Source organism: Spermophilus citellus, assembly GCF_964194105.1.
Source record: "Spermophilus citellus genome assembly, chromosome: 2".
In the NCBI taxonomy this organism is placed as follows: domain Eukaryota; kingdom Metazoa; phylum Chordata; class Mammalia; order Rodentia; family Sciuridae; genus Spermophilus; species Spermophilus citellus.
In genome coordinates, this window is record NC_138183.1 from 148,603,970 (window position 1) to 148,630,249 (window position 26,280).

At 42.4% G+C, this 26,280-nt stretch overlaps 1 pseudogene across 1 annotated transcript; it reads left to right on the plus strand.

Moving 5' to 3' along the window:
• The first annotated feature begins 24,575 nt into the window (after positions 1–24,575).
• Positions 24,576–26,052, plus strand: LOC308641656 (cTAGE family member 2-like; annotated as a pseudogene). The gene is made up of 3 exons: positions 24,576–25,169; positions 25,241–25,271; positions 25,522–26,052. The product of its transcript is annotated as a cTAGE family member 2-like (transcript).
• The last annotated feature ends 228 nt before the right edge of the window (positions 26,053–26,280 follow it).

Genomic DNA, 26,280 nt, shown 5'->3' on the forward strand with positions numbered 1-26,280 from the left:
TGGTGTCTTAGAGTTGAGTCTACTCTGCATGTTGGTGCTGAGGTCTAGATTCAGGCACACTTTTGCCACCACACAACCTGGGATACTTTTCTGGGTTTTTTAAACTTAATTGTGTCTGAAAATTTCTTTGGGTCCTTTAACCACTTTGCTTGATAATTTTGTTCCTTCCACTCATTCATTTAACAAAAAATTCACTGGGAACGTAGCACATTTTATCACCCAGCTCAGGGGTCTCACATTCCTAGGAGGGAGGCAGACCACAGAAGGACACACTAGGTTCTTTGCAAGGCCCTTTGGTGGTGAGAGCATGTTGGGATACCATGTTTACCAAAGCCATGGTCCAAGAGGGGAATTGATCTTTCAGGAGAAAAACACAAAATGTGGCTGGCAGCAAAAAGAAATTGAGGTACTGAATCCAGGTAAACTGCACACGTGGATTGAAAGCTTGGCCAGCAGACAGGATCAGAGCTGTGTGCTGTCTGACCACAGGATTGAGGGCCACACGGAGGAGGGCCAGGCCTTGTGACCACTAGGCTGAGGGCCTGGCTGGAGGCTGCCCGGCTCACTCTCCACTCTCCTGCAGTGGCAGGGCCTCCCTTTCCCAGTGGTGATCCTCAGGTGGACTCCACAGGTGAAGAGGGCAGTAGTCAGAGGCAGAGCCACTGTATTCTGCAGCTCCACCATTAGGGGATGGGCTCTGTAGAAGTAGGAAGGTTTTTTGAAGAGAAGGATTAACCTGAGCCTGTAAGCTTAGGAAAGTTTTGGGTGCTGTCAGTCTCCCTGACTGTGGTCAAGCCAATAATGATAGAAACCTGTTGTAGAGTGTCCACTGGCCTCCTCCATCTGGTAGTAAACAGCATCCTTTTGGAAAAGAGGACACAGCTGAAAGGGAATGCTGCCTGTTGTGGTATACATGAGGTTGTCGGAGGGCTGGGGCCAACGTAGCTCCCTTATTCTTGCTGTCGCCTGGAGGATCCAGAGGGGAGTTTCACTTTAAGAAATGGAAACCTTTTTTTTTCTTTAATTGATTTTATTTTTTTAAATACGTGATGGCAGAATGCATTATAATTCATATTACACATAGCACAATTCTTCATATCTTTTTATATAGAGTATGTTCACGCCATTTCATGTCTTTTATAAATGTACTTTCTTCATTAAGAATCTTATTACACATATATACCTCAGTTTTTCATAACTCTGGTTGTATATAAAGTAGTTTGACACCCAATTCGTGTCTTCATACTTGTGCTTTGGATAATCATGTCCATCACATTCCACCATTCTTGCTAATTCCCTGCCTCCTCCCTTTTACTCCAAACCTTCTTCCCTACATAGAATTTATCTATTTTTCCCATGCTCCTCCTCCTCCCTATCCCAGCCAGTATGAGTCAGCCTCCTTATATCAGAGAAAACATTCGGCATTTGTTTTTTGGGGGGATTGGCTAACTTCACTTAGCATTATCTTCTCTAATGCTATCCATTTACCTGCAAATGCCATGATTTTTCTCTGAGTAAAATTCATTTTTGTATGTATGCCACAATTTTTTATCCATTCATCTCCTGAAGGGCATCTAGGTTGGCTCCACAGTTTAGCTATTGTGAATTGTACTAGTATCAACATTAATGTCACTGTGTCCCTAGAGTATGATGTTTTTAAGTCCTTTGGGTGTAGTACGAGGAGAGGGATAGCTGGGTCAAATGGTGGTTCTATTCCCAGATTTCCAAGGAATCTCCATACTGCTTTCCATATTGGCTGCACCAATTTGCAGTCCCACCAGCAAGTATGTGTGTGCCTTTTCCCCCACATTCTCGCCAACACTTTTTGTTGTTTGTCTTCATAATAGCTGCCATTGTGACTAGAGTGAGATGATATTTAGAGTAGTTTTGGTTTGCATTTCTCTGATTGCTAGAGATGATGAGCATGTTTTCATATATTTGTTGATTGATTATATATCCTCTTCTGAAAAGTGTCTGTTCAGGTCCTTGGCCCAATTGTTGATTGGGTTATTTGTTTTTTTGTGCTTAGCTTTTTGAGTTCTTTGTATGCCCTAGATATTTGTGCTCTATCTGATGTGTGAGGGGTAAAAATTTTCTCCCAGGATGTAGGCTCTCTGTTTACCTCTCAGATCGTTCTTTTGATGAGAAGAAACTTTTTAGTTTGATTCCACCCTATTTATTGATTCTTGATTTAATTCTTGTGTTATAGAAGTCTTATCAAGGAAGTTGGGGCCCAATCCCATATGATGAAGATTAGGGCCTAGTTTTTCTTCTATTAGATGCAGAGTCTTTGATCTAACTCTTAGGTCTTTGATCCATTAAGAGACCCAGAATAGCTAAAGGAATAGTTAGTAAGAAGAGCGAAGCAAGTGGCATCGCTATACCAGACCTAAACTATACTATAGAGAAATAGTAACAAAAACAGGACAGTATTTGCACCACAAGAGACTTATAGACCAATGGTACAGACCAGAGGACACAGAGATTAATCAAAAAAATTATATCTTATATTAGACAAAGATCCAAAAACATAGACTGGAGATAGGATAGCATCTTCAGCAAATGGTTCTGGGAAAACTGGAAATCCATATGTAACAAAATAAAATTATACCCCTATCTCTCACAAGAAATGGAAATCTTCAGAAATCTGCAGGGAGGAACACGGACACGCAAGAGACTCTACAGAGCAGAGGCCACTGATAAAGACAGGAAGTGGAATACTTCTTGAAGCTGCAGGAAGTGACATGAACAGGAGTGTGTCTTCCTGCAGCTATGTGTGCCAAGATGTGAAAGAGCCATTCCCTCCAGGTCACCTTCATTCCTGGGAAGTGGGAAGATGTATGCCCAGAGAGGTGTGCAGGCTGGAGTTGGGATGCGGAAGCACAGAGAGGAAGTGTCTGGAAATCAGTGCAGACAGTGCGTCGTCGGGAGCTAAAAACCCAATTGGACCTGTGACAACTCAGGCGTGAGACTTCAGTGGTAATAACGGAGGCATCTACTTTATAATAAATTCTTCTTGAAAATTGGCTTATAAATGACATTTTGACAAATTCTTTCTCTTTTATCCAGGAAGACAAATAAGAAAGTCATGTGCTCATTATGCCTGGAGCTGGGCAATAACAACATATAAGGCAGAGGATCCAGCCTCATGAAAGAGCTCTATCTGTAGGGAAAACAGGCCATGCACAGGCACAGGCCTGCTGCAAGGAGGCACTGTGGGGGCTGGGCTATAAGAGCAAAGAGGAGGGCGTGCATGACTGCTTCAGTCTGTAGAACGTTGATAGTTGTGTTAGTCCACTTTCATTCACTGTAACAAATATGTGAGCTAATCAGCTTATGAAGAGAAAGGGTTTCTTTGGGCCCACAGTTCTAGAGATGCCAGTCCACAATGGTTTGGTGCTGTGGCTTTGGGCCTGTGTTGGGGTGGCCCATCATGGTGGGAGGGTTTGTCAGAGCAGAACTACTCCTGTCAGCAGCCAGGAAGTCAAAGGGGAGGAGGGAACAGCTAGGGTCCCACACTCCTCCTCAAGGACACACCTCAGGGGCCTCAGGACCTACCACTAGGCCCACCTCTCAAAGGTTCCTCTTCATCCCAATTACACCACCCTGTGGACAAAGCCTCAGTAAATGGGCTTTGGAAGATCTGTCAATACCCAAACTATAGCAAGGAAAGACGCTTAAAGGATCCATGAAATGGACAAGCATGGCTGTTCCTCACTCCCATCCCAGTTACGAATCCAGTGAGACTGTGGTCTCTCCACCCATGCTGACCCAAGGATTCATGCTGATTCGAGCTGGCACTGTAGCCACCTGTGGTTCATGGCTATCTGTTCTGCACAGTATAGAGAAACTGGAGGAATTTGCTCGAGGCCTGAAAGTGAGGTAGATGATCCATTCAGTCTATTATGAGGGCTCAGTCACATGCACCCAGTCCAACTTCAGAGGGAGCTGTACCAGGAAGAGATGGCAGGACTTGAAAGCACCCAACCAGCTGTCCACCTTGATCCTGTCCAGCATCCCTCAATATCTATCTATCCACTCACCCATCTCCACATGTACACACTCACAGACATGCACATGACTTCAAAGAGAATAGTACACCTACAGCATATTTTATAATTATACCTACAAATATTATACTAGTGCCTTGTCCATTATATAACAAAGGTTCTGTTTGCCAATTGGATGGTGAATGAGATCATTTTCTGTTGAACTTGGTTTTGGTGAAGACTCAGTTTCTGTTACAAGTGAATATTCCTGGAACAGTGTAAAAGCATGAAGGTGTTCAGTACTTATGTTGATGAGTACATCTTTAGATTTATGGGTGGTTGATACGCAGATCACATCAGAATTGATTTGGTTGTTTTGGAAAAGTTAAACAGCTTGGGGGGGGGCAGTGTTGCTTTAGAGTTCTATCAAGTGGGCCTAGGTTTAACCCATGTACATCTTCATTTGAAGCAAGAATTATATTTGGAGCATGTGCCTTTAGTAATTTATTTTGCTTGGTCTTTATAGTGTGTTGGATGATGTACTCCCCAATTCATGTTCACCTTGAACTTTAGAATGTGAGGTTCATGGTCTTTGCAGATGTAGTTTATTTAGGATTATTAAGGGTGTACCCAAATTCAAAGATTAGTAACCTTCTAAATAAAGAAGAGGACACAGAGAGACAGAGAAGAAGACCAGGTCAAGACAGAGGAGGCCCTGGGTTTAACAGCACCAGCTGAGGACAACTAGCCAAAGAAGAGACCAGGAGAGATGAAGATTCCACCTATGATCATAGTCTCTAAGGATCAGAAGGTTGGCAGCCACCAGGCATCCATGTGAGAATAACCGGGAGAGAGAGAACCATGTGGTAGCCAGTCTTTCCCAGGAGAAAAAAAATTATCTGTCTTTTTTGATCTATTGCTAATTTAAAAAATAATTTTATGCTATACATGAAATTATACAGCCACATAACAGAATAGATGAAAAATGAAGGGGAAGAAAAAGCCCCTATTGTCCCACATCCTAACACATGGTGCAGTTCCTCCTCCTTCCAGACATTCTTCTCATCTCTAAGTTCTGCATGGTGCTTGCCATTTCCCCCTTTTCTCTTCACTTGATTTGTTTGAATATTCTAATTTGTTGAGGTGCAGAGGAGGGTGTATCTAATATCAAGTGGAATGGAACCTGCCCACCTGCCACAGGGCCTCCTCTTCCAGGCTTGCTTGCCCACATTGGTCTCACACTGCACCAGAAACTTAGCCACATTTGTTGATAGGATTTCTGGTAATTGCTTCCAATCCTAACTCTAAATGACATGTTCATGACAATTTATTTTTTAATTGTTTTTTTATTAGTTGTTCAAGACAATGCAATGGTCTTAACATATCACACAGTTGATTCAAATGGGGTATGAATTCTCATTTTTCCACATGTACAGATTCCAGGATCACATTGGTTATACAGCCACGTATATACATATAGCAATACTAGTGCCTGTTGTATTCTGCTGCCCTCCCTATCCCCCGACAATTTATTTTTATTATGAATTATTTAAAAAACAGAAGTATGGTATAACAACCACCCAGCTCCACAGAATGCCAAAATTCTGTACCTGGATTTAGTTTTAAAGAAAAAAGTTTGCAGAATCCATGTGAGCCCGGCCCTCCACTCACAGACCTCGACCCCAGTGACCTTACTGTGTTCATCTTTCCCACGAACAGTCCTGTTTCAGCTGCTTCCAGTCCTGCAGAATCCCTTCACATTCTTAAAGATTATAAGGACCCACAAACTATTTCCTGTGAGTGGATAATAACTATCAATATTTGCAGTGAAACAAAGATGGGAAATTTTAGAAATATTTATTAATTTGTTTTAAGTTATTTTAAACTCATTGCACATTAGAATAGATATTTTATGAAAAATCGATGTATTTTCCAGAGTAAATGAAGAAGGATGAAGTGTTTCTTTTTTTTAATGTCTGGCTTTCTGCAAGACAGCTGGCCTCATAGGTCAGCAATGATACCCAAGTGCTGTGACATTCAGCTCCATGGCATTTGGAAAACAGTCCCACACTCATAGTAGAAGGAGAGTGGAAGAAAGATGCCTTAGTCTCATGATGTTTTCATCATTTTTGTCTTTAGAGTAAAATTCCTGTATCTTAATGCCTGACTGGAACCAACCCTTGTCCCAGAGCTATGGAATGGCTGCCCACAGGGCCTGGAGTTTGGGTGGCAAGCTGCAGCCAGATGGAGCCCATCACATTGGCGTGGGCCTGAGACACCAAGACCAGGGTGGATGCTGACTGCACACAGCACTGCCTCCAGAACTCCAGCCTCTACAATCCCAAGACCTCTACTTCCTGCTGGCCAACCAATAGTGAGAAAATACCACTGGGGTGAAGTAGAATGGAAATTCAGGCTTCAGTGTGGTGACAATCACGTTAGTACTTTTCCAAACTCTGATTATCATGAGTCTGAACCAATATCATTGACCCAAGTGCTAGATAATCCCCTAGACTAGCTCACTTGGACTGAAAACCTGCTGTTGGATTCCTTCTTGCCATTGCAAGAGTTCTGTTTCTATTTTTCATACTTAAATAAATTCTACTGCTTTCACACATATCTTCTGGGACATTCTTTGGATTTGTGTGAGAACAACCTGGAAATAAGTTGGTAGTGAATTGCTAGAGTCTGTTGCAATACTGGAGACCCTCCCCAGGCAGGGAGCTCTAGCACAAAACTGAAACACACTGCTCAGTGGCAGTGGAGAACATGGCCTGGCCTGTTCTGACCCTCAGAGCTGACAAGGGCAGGCATCCCCTGCTGTGATTCACAGTAAACACTGAAGTAGGCTTTCTTGGCTAAAGAGGCCTGCAGTGTACACAGACTCATCCCACCAACAGAAGTGGTAGATTTTCATCTCAAACTGATCTTATGACTGTGCTAGAAAGGAGGCCATGTCCCCCTGTGATGCAAATGCAGTGACTGCAGTCCTCTTCTGGAGGTGATTCTGAATTCCAGCTTATTCCTCCCAACACAGCCTTCCCAGAGCAAGATGCTTTTCTATATGATAAATTCATTCCTGTAGATCAATAGACTTCAGCATAATAAAATACAGTGAAATAACAATAAAATGATGAAGTAAATGACTACACATGCTCTCCATAAATTGCAGTTACACCACCAGGTTGGTTTTTCAGGTGATGTTCAGCTTACTGGCACTAGGCACTATTCTGCTCTGATTTGGGTATCAGTGGGGGAGGATCCGGGGCTTCACAAAGTGTTTTCTGTAGTAATCCCAAGGGGCTGGAGCTACCATGGTCATTTTTGCAAGGGTTTTAAGTACCCAGTGTGGAAAAGTCAACACAGCAAAAGCTAGCAGAGATCTTTAGGTCCCTGCATTCTGGTGCAGGGCTCCCTCTTGAAACTTGTCTTAAATCTCAACACCACATGCAGATAAGGTAGCCACTCATTAGAGTTGTTGTCTGTACCCAAGCAACAATGATAGAAGTAACACAGCTAGAGTTTAAGAAGCTGAGTTCCCCAGTTCTGCTGGTGAGCAGTCTGTGAAGATGCAGATCACTGCAGCCAAGCTGGCTCATTTGAAGTGTTAGCAGCTAATCAAAGAGGGGATGCCTAGGAAACCACAGTTTTGAGGTGAAAGTTAATTTACTTCTGTTGCTGCCAGGTGGGGTCTGCACAAGCTGCAAGCATCTGAACTCAGGAAGTACTTACAGCTCCTAATGGCAGGCCCTGACCACCAGTGTTGCAGTATAACCCAGCAGCTCACCTTCCATTTTTATTTCGTTTATTATGAATTCAAAGAATGAAATTCTCAAACCAGGATGAGTGAGTGTAATAGTAGAATTCATTGAGTTACAGGAACACAACTCATGCCACACAAGAGAGGAATAGACAGCCGAGTTTCTCTGCCGAGTGTGCTAGTTTAGGGATTTATAGAGACCTTGGTTCACTGCTATTGGTCCAAACTTATGCTAACTAAGGCTTGGAAAATCAATTATGAAATTGGTTAGTCCTGAATTTCATCCACATTTAGCTTTACTTTGCTCCCTGCTTTGGGAAGCAGAAGACTGAAGTCATTGATTGCACATGCTCAGTGGGTATCTGAAGCCATGGCACTGCTATAGAGTGTGCTTCTGTGGTAGGTGTGCCACTATGCATAATCCAGGCTTCAGCAGAGTGACAGAACAGCTTGCCCTGATCTACCTCAGCACTGGCCTGCCCTGCCTCAGGACATCCTTGGCTACATAGCGGTCTCCTCAGGGCCACAGGCCACATGAGCTCTATATCTGCATCTTGACAAGAACCAGTAGGATGGCTGATTTGGCTCAGCAGCCAGGAATCCACATCATCTACAAGTGTCAGCTTTGAAGGTTGCAACCAGGAAAGTCTGAATCTTCTCAACTACCATTAAGTGGCATATCATAGCTCTCGGTGTTATAGCTCTGAACGTCTGCTATGCTTTCCAGTGCTGCAATAAGGTCTAGAAGTTTACCTCTAATGTCTTTCCATGTTTGCCTCACACATCCAAAGAATTAAATTAATGAGATGAGGAAGGCAAGAGTAAATGGAATAGAATTTAATTGGAGTGAAAATAAAAGCAGAACTCCTATAGAGACAAAAACAGACCCAATATCAGGTTATCATCTAAGTGTGCTAGGCGAAGGGTTTATATAGCACGTGAGTCAACGCTGTTGGTTCAAACTTATGCTAATCAGGGTTTGGAAAAGTACTGATGCTATTGTAACAATGCTTGAGCCTCAATCTCCATTCATGTTCACTCCACTCCCATTTTCTCACTTTTGTCAAGCAGGAGGTTGAAGTCCTGGGATCATGGAGCCTGGAGGTTCTGGCTGCAGTGCTGTGTAGAGCAGGTATCCACACTGGGCCCAGCAGGGCTGCCTCAGCTCAGTGGATCTATGTTCCCTAGTTTGCCTTGGTGCTGGCTCTGCCCACCTCGGGCCCATTGCAGCATGGTGGACTCCGGGTGGCAGCTCATGCTCACTGCCCATGCTGCAGCCCTGGGGGCAGCTATTCTGCAGATCTAGGATAAGGATTGACTTTAACAGTGGCTCTCTCCTGAGAGGCAGGACAGGGAGAAGGTTGGATGGGAGCAGGAGCAAAGCACTGTGAAAACACAGAAGTCCCAGCAGGCTGCTTCCCCATGAGGGTTCACAAAGGCCCTCAGTGTCCTTGGGTCCTCAGAATGGGCCTGAAGCCTCTAAGGTGTCACACTTGGCTCCCCCTGGCACTCAAACAACCTTGCCTCTACCAGCAATTGATGTCTGTGGTCTTCCACAGCTGGAACTTTCCTGGTCCCTGACAGGACCATGCTATTTGTTGATAAGCCTCAGACAGCCAGGTGGGGCCGTGTATGGCTACCGTGTTCTGTGCTGTTGCAGGAAGGCTTCCTTCTCCCTGCAGCTGACCTTGGTCACACAGGGCTCAAGGTAGCTCTACCTTGGGCTCTTTACTCCACTGCCTCCCACAGACATTGGCCCCAGTGGCCAAGGCAAAATGAGGAGCCAGAGCAGAGTCTGTGTAGCACATTACCTTGCAGGACTCAAGCCAACTCCTTTGTCCTGCCAACATTGACCTTACCTGCTTGGAACTGTGCGTGAAGGTCAGCTTCCTCTTGTATGGAATGAATCCTGCTGTGCCTCCAGAAGGCTCTTCATCATGGGGGCCTCTGGAGGGCCCACCTGCACCTGCCACCCAGGCAGCTGCCCATTACCCTGCCAACAGGAAAGCACAGCACACCAGGGACCCTACAAGGCCTTTGTTTTCCAGTGGCCTTTGACTGTGCACTGAGGAGAGTATCCAGGTGTAAGCCCACTATACAGGCCAGATTATAAAAAGTCCAGTCTTATTTCTTGTTTTAGGGTCTCGTTGGTTGGTTCTTGAACATTCAGTATGAGGCCAAACCCATGTGGTCTGGACTCATTTTAGTCCTCTCTGCCATGGACAAATATAACAGAATGTTGGGTGTGTCCACAATTTTTTTTAAATTAATTTTTAGATAGTTTCCATGTGTGTTTTTATACCTTGCCTACAACGTGTAATGATCCTAGAACCTGAGGAACCATCCATATAATTGTTGTGAAGATCTTCATTTGTTAGCACCTTTTCCCATTATTTATATATAAAGAAAGTATCTATTTTCTGCATTTTTCTCAGAATGTCATAGCTGACATCTTTCTCATGTTACTCCTTGACAAGTCAGTCTATCTTGTTAATTTCATAGCTAATAATAACCATTAATGCTCCTCTTCACTGTCTGGATTTGCATGGTTCCTATTGGAGATGATTGGAGCTAGAAGGACCTGATGCTTCCCACTCCACTTCCCACTTGATATCTGAGGAAATAGGTTCAGAGTGGCTACCTGTCTTCAGGTGACTTCTAGAGAGTGTCTCTTGCTGAACACACAGGGCATGGATTGGACACCAGCAGCATCCTTTCAAAGGTGTAGACACTCCCTTTCCTGTGTGTGAAGGGACCAGAGAGCAGGCACAGAAGGCTCCAGGCACCTGGATAACCACTCTTCATTAATGTATCAGCAGCAGGCAAGCCTCTGCCAGGTGCTGGCACTTGAGGAATACTTCCTGAGGAGCTGTCAGCCAGGCACAATGTGCCTGGGACTCTGGAGAACAGAACAGTCAAAAGTCTCCAGCACACAGTGCACATGGATCTTAGAATGTTTCCAGAAGGCATGTTCCCTTCATGGATCCAGGAAGGTCATGGCCCCTTCTTCTCACCCTGCTATGTCCTCCACAGCTGGTCTGGAACCTGTAAGGATTATAGAACCCAAGGAACTGTCTTCAGACTGCCAAATTCACATGGTTTCCATCTTTGCCATTCTGCCTTCCTCAAGTGGGACCTTCATGGGACAGATGGAAATGTCCAGTTTAACAGACTCTTCTTGTTAGAGTCACAATATATAACATGTTTAGTGATATTTGTAACATTCCTGGTTACACAGTTTTGTGAGAGTGCAGAGTTTCATTGAGTAGGTGAGACCTTGAGAGGGGAAAAGAAGATGCTTTAAAACATAAACATCTGCAACAGTTCCTCCCACCTCTGTACCTCCTCACTGGCATGTAATTAATGGCTTTGGACCACATCCAGAATCATTGGCTATGGTCTAATTTATGGGAATTGAAAGACTCTATCTCCAATCAACAAAATTACATTATATTCCACAGGGCAGTCTTTATGGCCCACACAGAAAAGGGAATCCGAGCCTGGTGAGAGCACCGCTACTTGACGTGTGCATGGAGTTTCTTACCACAGTAGGTCTGAGTGGAAGAAGCTGTCCTTGGAGTCAGGTTCAGGCCTGTGGGGGCTGATGCTGACTCAGCCACAGGGGACATATGACAGCCTGAAGCTCTCACTACCCCAGGATGTCTAGACTACCAAGGCAGTCTTAATGGTGACTATTTATTTTGTACTTTCTCCTGTCTTATCAAACTATCTGTGTTGTGAGTTTGCATTTCTTTATCTCTTAAGGTCACACTTGATAATAAGGAACTTGCTGTGGCCATTATGCTTCCTGTGTTTTTGATTCTTTCTTTTCTCTTTTTCACATTCAGAGTGACAATGCTTATATCAGTCATAGAGGGACTTAAATCATCAACAAGTATTTTCTGAACATCCACCAGACACTGATGGACATATGTGGTAACAAATGAAGTCCTTGCTCTCATTTCTGGGGGGAGAGGCCTAAGCAAGCATGCAGTAACAGGGTAGTGTCTTCTGCATTGCTTAGTACTGTGAAGCCAGGTTAAATGTGTCTTAGTCTATTTTGTGCTGCTGTAACACATATAAACAGATTGAATAATTTATAATGAAAATAAATTTAGTTGGCTCACAGTTTGGGGCTGGGAAGGCCAAGGCTAAGGGAGAGAAAGAAAGGTGGAGCTTGCACAGACCAGTGAGCTCTTAACGATTTCTCCTCCTAGAACTGTTGCCCAGAATGAGGTTTCCAGCATATGAACTTGGAAGGACATAGTCAGACCTAGGAAGGGGTCAGAGAGGGCATTGAGAGAGGAACTCAACACTTTCTAGGGATCCCTGATATGATGATAGATGGTAACAGCAGAAACCTGAAGAAAGGTGTAGGAGGACTGTGGGTCCTGTGGATTCAGTGCTGAAGGCAGGGAGTCTGTGGAGCACAATGCAAGAGACAGGCGTCCTGGGGGACACAGTGCTGGTGGCAGAGTGTTCTGTGGGACAGTTGTAAAGGCAGGGGTTCTGGGGGTCACAGGGCTAATCAAGGGACCCTGGGACCCTGTGCAGCCCCTGAGTGAGGTTGGCCGTGAAGTACTAGAGGAGCAAGGGGAGCCAGGGTGAGAGGCAGATGAGTCAGAGACAGTCCAGTATGAGTATGAGGCAGAGAGGGCCAGATCATGCTGTGCTCTAGAGGTCTTGTGAGGACTGTGACGTGGTGGGGAGACAGTTCCTGGGAGGCTCTAACTAGAGAGTGACATAACAGGTTTTAAAGGAATCACTTTGTTAAATGGAGCAGATGGTGGGAGGACCAGAGTGGGTGCTGGGGCAGCTGGGGCCTTTGCAGCAGTTCTGAGAGAGGCACTGTGGTGGTGGCAGCAGAGGCAGAGTGATTACAGTGACAGCGGTCTCTGGTGTGCCTTGGCCTTTCCCACCATGGGGCATTCTTTCCCTTTACAATGGAGGGTCAAGGCACAGTGTCCCTTACCTGACTATGGGATCATGAGGAGCCTTTGGAGGACCAGGCTAGGTTCCAGGGTGGCCAGCATGTAATTGGAGGGTGGAACTTTGAGCTCACCCCTGGATCTCCAGGAAGAGAGGGAGCCAGGGATTGATATTCACTTCTCTCAGTGAGTCCCCATCCACACCACACAATGGAACCTTCAGTTTACCCTAAAAGCTACAGTTCTGAGAGCCTCCAGAGTGGTAGACACAAGGGGCTGTAGGGCACCAAGGAAAACAGTGATGCCCCACCTCCATTAGTCCTGTTTTTATTATGTCATATCAGGGGAGACTATTCAAGGAGTGGAACTTGGGAGTTGCCATGTAACCCAACAAGTCTCCTCTAAGTATACACTCTGGAGAACTAAAGCCACACAATGAGATAATAATGTGTGTGTGAAGTCTATAGCTACATTACCAAACCTTGGCTTTGAGACAAAGCTCACTACGGTTGCTGGCAGGTGGAGCCAAGACATGCAGCAGCAGACCCCAGCAGCTCACCAACACTTTTTTTCTATTTGGGCTTATTATCTTGTGCATTTGATGAATGGAATCCACAAACCAGGATGAATCAATGTAACCATAGCATTTATTGAAGAACAGAAACCAAACACTTGTCATAAAACAGAAGATGCTGGTGACAGAAACAGCAGATTTGACCTGTCAGGGAAGGATGTTTCATGTTGTATATAGCTCTTGGGTTACTGTTATTGGTCCAAACTTACGCTAATGAGAGCTTGGAAAGGGAATAATGCTATTGGTCAGCTCTGGAGTCCTGACTTCCATTCAGATCTGCCAACTTCCATTTCCTCAGGGCAGGTCATAAGGGGAAGGTTTAGGTGCTAGAATGGGAATGCAGCACTGCAGGAAGCGGGCTGCTGCCACAGGCCTCAGTACTGGGGCCAGGTCTGGCTGACCAAGGGTGACAGGTGGGCATGGCTTGACTGGCCTGGGATATGGTTAACAGTGCCTGAACAGCGGGTTCACATGGCTGTAGGTCCTGCTCACCACCTGGACCCCACTGGGGCCACCACTCCTTGCTCCACTGCTCTGTTGCCACTTTGCTTCATGACAGGGACCAGTAGGCTGGCTATGCAGCTGCAGGGAGCCATGTCAGTTGTACACAAAGCCTAAAACCAGAATCAACCCAAATAAAAATGGAGAGAACAATGGAGAGGATGAGGGAGGTGGAATATTTAATATTCCAGTTGAAGAGGAAGACAGTTGTGATGTGTGTCCTGCAGGGCTCCTCCACAACTTGAGCTAAATAAAGACACCTGCATCAAAGAATCGGTGTGATCCCACTATTGGAAATGTCAATAACTGGTAAAATCATGCAGAGATAAAGTAGGAAAGCTATTGGGATATGAGGGTGGGGGTTCTTGGAGTGACTGCAGAAGCTGTATGTCTTCTTTCGAAGGTGATGGAAGCATTTCAAATACGATATGGTGATGGTTATCCAGAGGCCAGGAGTATACTACAAACTGCTTTCTCATTCATGTACTTTAGGATGATGAACTTTATCCAAGTAAAAAATTTCAAAAAAGGAAAACACCTTCAGAGTCATACCTCTCTGGTCTTCTCTCCCCAACAATTATTCAATCTTGCAGTTCCTGTCTTACTTGGACAGGAATTCCATTTCCTTCCAATTTCTGTGCCACATATTCAGTAATTGCCTTCTTGCTGCACGGCCTCCCTCCATCTCTTGTTTCCCACCAAATAATCCAGCACCTTGCCACCAAATTTCCCCCCAAAGCTCTTAAACCCAGCAGGAACTCATGCCTCCAACCAAATAATACCAAATAATACAGTGTGTAAGCAGTTTGCAAATGGCATGACATGGGCTAGATATCCATTTATACAACATGGCTGGTTGGGATGCCACGCCTCCATTGCCATAAATGTGATACCCTGTTGCAATTGGTTTTTAAGCGAATTAGGCAGATACATCTGTGGAAGCCAAATGTTTGGTAGATACCTTGGTAGGAAACCTAATGATTTTACACAGCCTCTCCAGTGCCAGCAGGCCAGATACTGCTTTGAGGTTGGCTTAGAGTCTTCTCTCTTCCTAAGTTTGCATGTTTGTCAAGATGAAGAGAAGGGTAACCAGTTTGTTTTGAAAAGAGGAGGCATATAAACATGCTGCTAGGTGAAAGTTTTTGCTTTTGCCAAAGTCCACATATCTGGATGAAACTGATGTCTCCATAAAGCAAGTATGAACCACTTGTCTACTTACTTGGGGCACTCTTCTGGGAAGCTGGGCCAGACATGTACACAGCCAGAATCACTGTGACTGAGAGTGAATGCTTTGCACTTTCTGAGAGGCAAGTGGATATCTGTACTCGGCCACAGTGACAAGCTGGATGTTCTGGTGTGATCTGCACATTCAGAAGAGCCCATTGTGAGGATTAAGATTTTTTTTGACTTGGGAGCACGGTCACAGGGAGGGCAAGCAAAGTTCTTCCAAAGTGAAGTTCTAGATATGAACTTTCTAAGTAATGAGACTGGAGGAAAAATTTAAAACTAAAGTTGATATTGTGCATATGCTTGTGGGTTTTAGCTTCCATCATGGATGTCCACAAATGATAGGCCTTCTCTGCTGTGCAGGTGCTGGGAGTCATTTGGGTTTGAGCCATTTAGTTGGTTTTGGTTAATGAACAGGATGCTTTATTTTCCAGTGACCATTCTGATTTTTAGGAAGCAGAAAAAGGCTCAGCATCAGTGCTATAGTGAATATTACTGTAAACATGTCAAGGTTATTTGGAGGAGAGTATAGATTTGATCTGAGGAATACATTCCATAGTTGACTTTAAATGGAATGAAGTTGTGGAAATAATTCTGATGTTGTTGAGAGAAAGTAGACAGTGTCACAAAGCTCTGACTTGTATGGCTTCAAATTTTCCTGGACAGAGTAAATCTTTTACTGACAGCTCTTCTATTACATTTGTGTGAGAAGAAGGTTGTGGCCCAGAGAGAGGAGTCAGAAGCCAAGTCTCAGAGCATTGCTTTTGAGGGTCACTGGCAGGTTGTTTCCCACTGACTCACATGTTCTGAGAGTCCCTGTATTAGGCCTGTCACTGAGGAAACAAGAAGTTGGCTTGACAGGATGAAGTGTTCCAAACCTGTGTGGGGTTTGAGGATCTTTAAGAGATAAGCTGTTCAGGCAGTCCATGCTTGAACAGTTTGATTCGAGTTAAAGGCATGAAAGTGTTCACAAATCCCCAGTGTATGAATATTTATCTAGAAATTGACATGAAAATGCTAGAATATTCTAGATGATATAAGCAGGTGTATACTCAGATTTGTGTTCTTTTATGAGTTGTCAAAAGAGAACACAGATAAGAACAATTGCTAAGAAATGAGTGGTGCTTCACGTGCCTCGACTGGAGAGAATTCATCATATGTGAGAACTGATGCTCCCTTGCTTATTTTAAATTCTCTCTGTGTTCTTGAAATCATTATAAGCTCTTCATGTATGCTGTCTCCTTATTTTTAAAAACAGCCTTATGAAGGTGGTATAATTATTATGGTGTCTTTTTAAGGGAAGGAAATAAAAAAATAGAAAGGTAAGACCTGGTAAGTAGTTAGGCCAGGATTCTTTTTCAGAGGGTTCGTTTATATAGAAACCATGCACTTAGCTGTCTTACTATCCTGACTTTAAAGAAATAAATGAATGTCAGTCTGAAATCATTCCAAGGACATGTTAGAAACAGCTTATCCAGAGTTTTGAAGTTGGTTGTTCGGTATCTAAATCAGTTTATCAGATTTACCCTTAGAATATTACTTTTGTGGAGAAGACAGTCTTGGTTGTATTTTGTGTTTAATGTATTTATAATGTCCTTTTGTTATGAAAATATCTTTTGAGCACCAGCCCAAATCCAGTTGGACTATGTGCATCTTGGATCCGGGTTATATCAAGCAGAAGCTTGAACGATTACTAAGGCTCAGTTCTCTAACTCACTCATCAGTTCTTATCCTGGTTCCTTCTTCTCTTTGGCAGTCACATTTGAGACTTCCAGAATGTATGGTTTTGATTAGATTAGAAGGCCAGCAGAAAAAAGAAGGGAAAATGATTGATGAGAAGGTAAAGCAGCACACGTGTGCAGAATGGGGAGCCCAATTACTATGCCCCAGATTAAAGGCAAAATGTGACACCCAGTGAAAGTGTTTATCTTTGTGCCTAAGCAGAAGCAGTGTAAATGAATATTGCATACCAGTGCAATTTTATATTTGCTTAACTGCATTATCATTTTGAGGCAAGTATTTTTTCCCTGTCCCTTAAATGTTATTTATTTTTTAATGTGGAACATCAAATTTTAATTTTGAAACATTTCATTTAGTTCTCAAATTATTAAACAAAAGGAATGATGAATTATGATTTTAGTAACGAGCCCTTCTTACAAAATTCATCTCCTGTCTCAAAAAAACAATAGAAAATCCATATATGATATTAGCTAATGATCTATTTACAGATGAAATTTTATACAAATTTATAGTAGTAAACTATTAAAAGAAATACTTCAATCATGTAGCTTAAAATATGAAGACAGGTGAAAATTAACTCAACGTGTAGTAGTCTTTATACATTGTAAAATTTGTATAAAATACAATAATTTCTTAAAATAAAGAATATTATGACATATTGGTGTCAACTTACACAGATGTAAGCTGGCATCAGCTTTTTTGCCTAACTTGTTTATTTCACCAAACTTCATATATTACATGGATATGCCAGTATTTTTTTTTTTTACTTGAACACACAGGAACATAATGTACAGTGCTTTATAAAACCAGTGGTTAACTTAGGAATGATTTCATTTTCAACCACATCCTATACTTTTTTTTAGTTGTTGATATATTTTTGTTTTATTTTTCATATATGGTGCTGAGAAACAAACCCGAGGGCCTCATACATGCCAGTCAAGTTTGCTACCACTGAGCTGCAGCCCCAGCCCCACATTCTACATCTTTTTAAGATGATGAACCCTCTTGCTATTGAATGAAGTCTTTTCAGTCCATGTTTCTATTTCCAAGCATTAATTCTTATTTTTTTTAATTTGTTGTTTCAGTACTTAGTTCCCATGGGAAAACTGTGGTAACTACCTCACTACCAGGCTTCTTTCCCTACTTTTGTTCTCAGGACTCTGAAAACCCATAACTATATGGCACCATAATGAAATTGGTAGAAGAGGCCAATGACAAAGAATGGATATAAATATTAAAAGGTAGGCTAAGCTGGATCCTGCCACAATTGTAAGGTGTGGTCACACTGGCTCCCTCCAAGCCTTCCAGAGCTTCCACAGAACAGCTCCTGGTTAAACTCTTCCTTTCCTTCTGTCTGCTGAGAACACAGAGCATTTTTATTCATGACTCCTCTGATGGCTGATGGACACCTTAGCCAGGGAGGGAGCGAGTGTGCTCAGCAGACCTTGGTCAGGAGTGGCTTTGGGGTAGAGAATGCTGGTTATTTTACATCTCCTGTATTGCTCAGTTCTGAATGCAAACTAACCTCAGCAGAAAACTGCAAATGAAATGTATATATCAAGCATGTCCATGTTACTGTGGGACATCCAGGGTGGTTGAGAAAGAGCCACAATGGATGAATGTAAATTTTTCACATTGTTTCTTTAGCACTTGACTTGAACACAAGTGCATCACTTACCACCACATCTCACAAATGTTCTGGACATGCAGTTCATGGGGTAAAATGGAAATTACATTTCATAGCCATTGTCTCCCTGACAGCAAGTATAAGATTAATGTTGCCTACTTTCCAACCAATGAATTGAGCTGCTTCTGTTATAAAATTAAATATTATTTCTGAATACATTTCTAGTCAATGCTTTTGCTTTTTTTCTCATTACTTTATTGGTTTCATTATAGGAAAATTAAAAACCTATAAAATTAAGTTGAGGATCAAGTCTTTAGGTTAACTCATGATCAAACTAGAAAGAAAGAATCACTAACATTTTTTTTCTTGAGTTTTTCCTCCCTACCATAGGCCCTTACTGATACTGAGTTGTATGTTTAGTTTCCCAAAGAGGAAAACCCAAGTTAGAGTACCAACATTTCTGTCTTAAGGAAGCAAAATGTAATGATGGGGAACAGGGGTGAGGGAAGGAAGATGCATTCTACAGCACAATCAATCTCTTGGCTTAAGTAGGAGATAATACAGCTTCTCCTTGGCTCTTATTTCATAAATTAATTTCTTCAAATCATAATCCAAAGAGTTTATCTATTACAAGAAAATTTCAGTTTTAAAGAAGCAAATACATTTTTACATACTGCCATATCAGTGCCTGTTGTATTCTGCTACCTTTCCTATCCTCTACTATCTACATTGTAAAGACAAAACAAAATAAACAAATACAAAAATGGTTACTTAGCAAAGGTACACCTTACAATCCCAACTGAGTGGTGAAACCCAGACACCTGCTTCACTCTGATGGCTGGTTTGGTTGTGCTAAGACTCAGGAGCCACACAACAACCCTCTGCACAGCTCCTGACCTTCTGGAAGTCCACACATGTGCTCTTTCCATCAGACTGCTTTGTGCTCTTCATTTTTGTGATGTGATTTCAAGTCTTCCCAGTGTTTATTTCCTCAGATGTTTTCCACAAAGCCTCCTGGGAAAAGCCCAGTTTTCCCATAGTGTTGTAATGTGCCTTTGGACCAACCATCCTCTCACATTTTATGAACAAACATAATATCTCCTTTAAGTCCCCAAGTTCTGCCTCACTTAGTGGAGAATAGGAAACCTCCACCTAGTGCCTTTCACAAACAATAGGTTAGATTCATTCATGACAGGACCCAGTGAGGAACATGCCAGACCAGGAGGTAGAGCAATAGGACTGCAAAGTCCAGGGAGCTAGTCTTCAAATGGAAAGCTTCTTGGTTCAAGGCTGTTCATGCTGGTGCCACAGTGACTGGGCCATTCCCATCCATGGGGCAGTAGCCGGCCCTGCCATGGCCTCCCTCCAAATGGTAACTCAGGACCCATGGCTCCCTGTAGGGGTGACTCATCACCATTTATCCCTGCTTCCAGTTCCACTTCAACTTCAGCAATGCTGGAGATGCTACTCAGGGCTTCAATTTTGTGGCAGAACCAGAAGGCAACTTCAGTAACCCCTTTTTTCTATTTTACTGTCCTTGTCAAGTTTCCTTGCTGAACTGCTCCCACGAGATGATGAAGAATCGTGGAGTTGTGGGACGTCCAGGGAGAATGGTCACTGTCTGGCCACTGGGCTTGGTTTCATGAGAGGCAGCGATGATACTTGGGGAGGTCTATGAAGTGGCTGAAGCACAGGCCAGTGAGGTACCGGCTTGACTGAAACTGACAGCAGCAGCATGGGCAGCAGAACCTGCCACTGGTGGCAGAGGCTGTGGGGAGGCCAGCAAATGGTGGGGCAGGCCCATAAATTCAGGTAGCATTCTACACCTGGATGGGCATCAGTGCTGCTGTGGGGTATTCTTGATTATGTGCTGCAACTGCCCTCACTTCATTACAGGCCAGGTTGACTGTAATCTGCCCAGGCATGTGCAACAGAACCTTAGTTTGACCACTTATTTGGTTGTGAGCTGCTGACACTACAGCTGGAGAGACAACCATGGGTGTCCCAGCCACACCATTTCTATGGAGCTTCTGGGAAGGCCCTCCTGCAGTGGAGGGCCTGACCTTTGTCATCCCCTAATTTGTCTGACCCACAGTAGACATAGGAACTTTAGCTTGGGTAGCATTTATCACTTCCCTTCTGACAGATGCCACATAATTGCCCCAATCTCAGTGGTATGCATTGACATCCCTTTGAACCAGCCATCTGGCAATGCTCAAACACTAAAATCATCTCCCCTATTCCCAGTTCTAGCTCATCTTCTTTCTGGGAGTCTATGGGTGGATAGCCACATACACACTGGGGTGAGTCTGAGTCTGAAAATGTGCAATCTGTACAGTGGATCCTGCCATGGGTCTGGGTCCCATTTCAGCAGCAGGAACACCAACAGTAGTGTGGAGGTGAGGACAATGACAGCCAGGAGATGTGGTGGTAGAGGGGAGGATTCATAGTTTCAAGGGCAGCTGGAGTGGGGACATCTAACAGGAAAACGAATGAGGAGCCAGTTATCCCTGAGCTGCTTAGGAATGAGGTCACAGTTAACTCAGTGGTATTCATATGAATTTGAGAAGGGACACTGCAGGAATTCCAGACAGTTTGCTGATTCTCTCAGCAGCTGTGGGGTTGCTGGGGCTGATGAGGACAGGAGGGCTAATCTCCATGGAGTGGCAGTTCTGGGATGTATGGGAAGACTTCTTTGCCATGGTGAGGGAAGGGAAGGAGTGCTGCTTTTTGGTGTTCTTCTTGGTGTCAGAGAGCTTTGGGGCAGTGCTGCTCTGGACTATTGCTGAGGGACATTCTCCAGCATCAACTTCTGGCAGGGGATGCTTATCTCATTCCATCAGCTGTTTAGCAGCTGAGTTAAACTCAATGTGGGAAATCAGAAATATGCCTACTTTCTCTGCCAACATTCCTTCAGCCCAGTTTTCATCCACTCTGGGTATCACGGTCGGAAAAATATCCTTTGCAAACAGAAGGCAATCTTTGTCCATTTCTTTGTCTTGTACTTCAAAGTCATAAAGTTCTTTGCACTGAGGTGGGGGTTTAGGTAATGGTTGAATAATCTGCTAAAAATGTCTCCCAGGACTTGTCCATCTGTACCTTTTTGCTAGAGCAGTTCCTCCTGGTGCAGAACCTGCAGGAGATGCTGGCTAACATGGTGGAGAAGCTGGAAGGGGCAAGTACACTTTAGACTTGAGTATTTTAGTGTTCTCAGCTGCTATGGGATGGTGGCTCTTACAGGTATTGGAAATCATGTTTGTGGAGATAAGTCAATGACTTTCACTTGTGACTCCCTTGGTGTTGACCTTCTGCTTTATGTAGCACCCCATCATATCTTGAACTTGAAAATATAAATCCAAGTGCAATGTTATCTGTGTGGCTGCTTGTTGTGCTCATGTTTAACAGCCTTTCTTGGGCATCTGTGTATCTCCCTGCATCTTCAGAGCTCTGACTGTTCCTGTTTGGACTAGTTGTTTTGTGCATGGCTCTTTGTTGTATACCATTATTTATTGTCAAATACTGTTAACTGTGTAGCTATGTTCTAAGCTGTTGTTTGACGAAAAAAAATTCATGGCACTGTTACATACTTTAGGTATTGAAATCACAGTGATATGCTTTTAGTGAATTGTAAATTTGCAAATAGCTAATCATTTTCTTTTGAAAATTAAGACTCTTATTTCTGTCTTCAAATGCAGATATTTTCCTTCAAAAATCTATCTGGTTATTTTAATTACTTTCCATGTGACAAACTCTTACTGACTGGGTAGTACCCATTGGTAACAAATTCATAGTTTAGAGTTAAGGAGAAGTGTAAATGGTCACATTTTTGGGTCTTCTCTGTAATTTTTAAGGGCCTTCTAAGTGCTGCACTGTTGTGTAGTTTAATAAACTAGAGTATTTCCAGGAGTAGAACCAAAATTTTTCTTTTGTCATTAGTGATCTCTGTATTGCTATCATTGTTGTATTATTATTATAGTTGAGATCAGAATAGAAATTAATAATACATGGTTCCAAAAAAATGAATGATTAATTGTGATGTAACATATAGTTTTACACATGTACAAATCTTATAGCTCTGTATTTTAAAATATATTAGCATCACAGCTTAGGACTTTTAATCAGGCTGTGAATGAATTCTAAATTAAATTTTAACATGCATAATTTGATGAAAACTTAATATAGGAAAGAGATGCATTTCATGGAGCTGGATCTTTCTTTCAGATGCTAGAATTTCTTAGGAAGAAAACACTGTCAAATAGCTCAAGGGAAAAATGTATGAGTTTTTAGGGGTAAGAAAGATTTTTATTTAAGCAGTTTTGATGGTACCCAGGAGATATTCAAAATATTTTACAACTGCTTTGGCATAAATACCAGTGAATCAGAGTGGCTGGCAGCCAGAGTGCTGGAGGTTGGGTGGTCTGAGTGATTTGTGTGGAGTTCTTGGAGGACCCCTGGGGAGGTCCAGAGATGTACACCAAGAAGGATAGTTATTTTACACTGTAACAATCATGAGAGCTTTTACCGGTTATATTTGATTGATGGATGCTGCTGGAACTTACAAGAATCATCTTTCAGATTCCCTAGATGCCAATATCATCTCTCCTTGAGTCTTCTTATGTCTCCTTCAAACTCCTTATGGTACTTTGATGGTGGGAATTCTTTTATCAAGCAAATTGACATATCTCAGTTAACAAATTATACACAGTACCTTCTCTGGATTGAAGATTCCCCGTTTCCGAGGGTAACATGTGTCAAAAAGGAAACACTAATCTTTTTTTGGGAAGCAGAATACCAGGGATTGAACTCAAGGGCACTCAACCACTGAGCCACATCCCCAGCCCTAGTTTGTATTTTATTTAGAGACATGGTCTCACTGAGTTGCTTAGCATCTCGCTTTTGAAGCTGGCTTTGAATCACAATATTTCTGTCTTAGCTCCTGAGCTGCTGGGATTAGAGGCATGCACCACCACACTCAGCTTACCATTTTCTAAATATAGGGTGCTACTGATTTCCTACAAGACAATGTTTGCATTTTATAAAGCAAACTTTTAAGTATTAGAATTTTGGTAGGAAATGAAATTACAAGTTGTAGAAAAGTGCACGAACAGTTGTTTCTGAACTCTGGAAATGTTCAAGAATTGCATGGGGTACTGCATCTGTCATCATCATCTCTGGTGATCTGGAGAATGATTATATGAATAATGTAAAACTTTCTTAAGTTTAAATAAGTGGAAAGACCAGGTGCCCATGTCACAGAGTGGAAAGTCTCAAATGTAATTGCCCCAGACTTCAATTTTTAGTGGGGTGTGGTTCAGTATCTTATTACTATTTGTTATGCTATCAAAGTTTCTTTTCCATTTCAAAATTCTATAATCCTTCAAAGGGAAATGATTTTTAAGAATTCTCACTTTTTTGCCTCTAGTTAATAACGGGTAAAGGAGAGTGGGAATGAGTGGAACAACATTTGATGTCTGTTCTGTCTGTCCATTTAATGATGAGAATAACTCTATTAGTGAATATTATTATTAGCATTACTAAAGTGTGAATGAGCTGCATGTTCAGATGAGGAAAAGGCTCAAGAATTTGATTTGAAAGTAGGTAGATTGATACAGGTGCAGTAGATGCAAAGAAGCTACTCTCATTTAGTGGCTTTTACATCCAAACAGAAACAGCTCTGGAAAGTAAAGAGGAATCTGCAGCCTGGTTTTTGTGTATTTTACTTGATGGCTAACTGCTTCCATTGGGGTATGGAACTAAAGACAATTGTTTGAGTCCCAGAACTGTTGCTTTTTAGTGGTATGCCTTGACCAGTAATCTCTCTGAAACTTAGTATGATTTGTGTTGCTATAATTGAATATCACCCTTAGTAAGTTATAGAAAAAAGACATTTATTTAGCTCTTGGCTCTGGAAGTTCAAGAGCATGCTTCTGGCTTCTGCTGAGTCCCACTGGGTCATAAGGTGGTAGAAGATAGCACATGGTGTGGTTTCGGAGGGAATAGCCAAAGTAGCCTTAGTGTGCTGGCTGGGCAACTGCTTCCCCTCACCCCTACATGGGGTTGGTTCTGGAAGAAGTAAGCAGGGTTGTGGTGTGCATTGTTGGAAGACATGGAAATACACCCTAGTCCTTATGGCTGTCTGTAGGAGTTGGTGATATTTACAGCTATTGGGTTTTTTGTTGTTGTTTTGTTTTTGTGGAGAAGTTATCAGTCTGTGAGGAGCAAGTGTTGCATGAGAAGAGAAAAAAAGCTTGCTCTAAAACTTTCTGGATTAAATAAAGAAAAATGTGAAGTACTTGAAAAAGTTATCCTTGTTCAAAAAGAGTATGAAGGCTTAGAGTCACCTTTACAGGATGATATTTTGGTGAAGGAGTCAATAGAAGCAGAAAATTTGGAGGCAATTTATGAAAACTTGGATAGGTTGGTATTTAAACTTGAGGATGAAATAGTGTTTATAGAAAAAGAGCTAAGAGAAAACTAAACATTCTAAACTGGATGAATTGATGGTGGTTATATCAAAAAGGATTAAGTTCCTAGAAGATGAATCAAAATCACTCAGATCACAAATACCTGATAATAAAACAACCTTGACTATTCCAAATGAATGAAGGAGGATATAAGGAAGCAATAAGAGAGGTTTTGAATGAAAATTCCCAACTTCAAGAAAGTCAGAAACAGCTTTTACAAGAAGTTGAAGTATGGAAAGAAAAAGTAAATGTCCTTAATAACAGAAAATGACATTTGAACACTCTAAAGTACATGCAGAACAAGTTCTAAGAGATAAAGAAAATCACATTAAGTCTCTGACTGAATACTTGCTGCTGATGCACACACAGAAGACCTAACAGATGATGGTAACTTAGATTTTGAAATGAAGAGTGTTGGATGATCACTTAGAGGATCAGCCAAAAGGAGATTTGAAGGGATGGTTTTATGCTCCTAAGTTAAAGACCTCTTTTAAAACCTTAGAAGGAGAAGAAAATCAGGGATGGGGATATGGCTCGAGTGGTAACACACTTGCCTGGCATGCGCGGAGCGCTGGGTTTGATCCTCAGCACCACATAAAATAAAATAAAGATGTTGTGTCCACCAAAAACTGAAAAATAATTATTAAAAGACTCTCTCTCTCCCTAAAAAATGAAATTTTTACTTTATTGTCTTATTTAATTGAAACAAAGGAAGACCTTATAGAGAATATTAAAAATCTAAAGACAGAACAAGTATCTTTGCAGTCAAAAAATACACCATTTAAAAGTGAGAATCAGAATCTGCAGCAGCAACTTAAAGTAATGATTGAACTATATCAAGAAAATGTAATGAAACTCCAAAGGTAATAAATAGTAGAGGGAAATTACCAGTAGAGAAAGAGAAGCTTTCAAAAATGGAGGAAAACATCAGCCATGCAACTGAACAGCTGGAGAACTACAGAAAGCAAGTCAAAGATCCTGAAGAATTGGAGAGAACCATTCATTCTAACCCTGGGGCTGATTATGTACTATGAGAAAAAAGCATATGATAATGAGTTGGCAGCTCAGAGTGCTGAAAGAAACCTCAATGATTTAAGGAAACAAAATGCCCAAAACAGACAAAACTTAACTTAAAATGAATTTAAATTTAAGCTTGTAGAAAAAGATCTTTCTGCACTTGATGATTCAAATACAGCTTTTGGCAGAGAGAATTCCCTAAATGGTCCCTCACCATTGGGTTGATCTTCATCTGAAGTGAGAGATCCTCTTTTGGAAAAGAAGTGTCCACTCAGACTCTTACCTTTGCTTACAGGGGCAGGAGGAAGAGCCTGAAGAGGCCCAGAGGATTCTCTGGGCCCTCAGATTATCAATGAAAGAAGAGAATCAGGCTATGATGGGATAAGTGTCAACTCCATGGGAACAGAAACCTAAGATGATGATGTCTCCACCAGGCCAACCATATTCTGAACC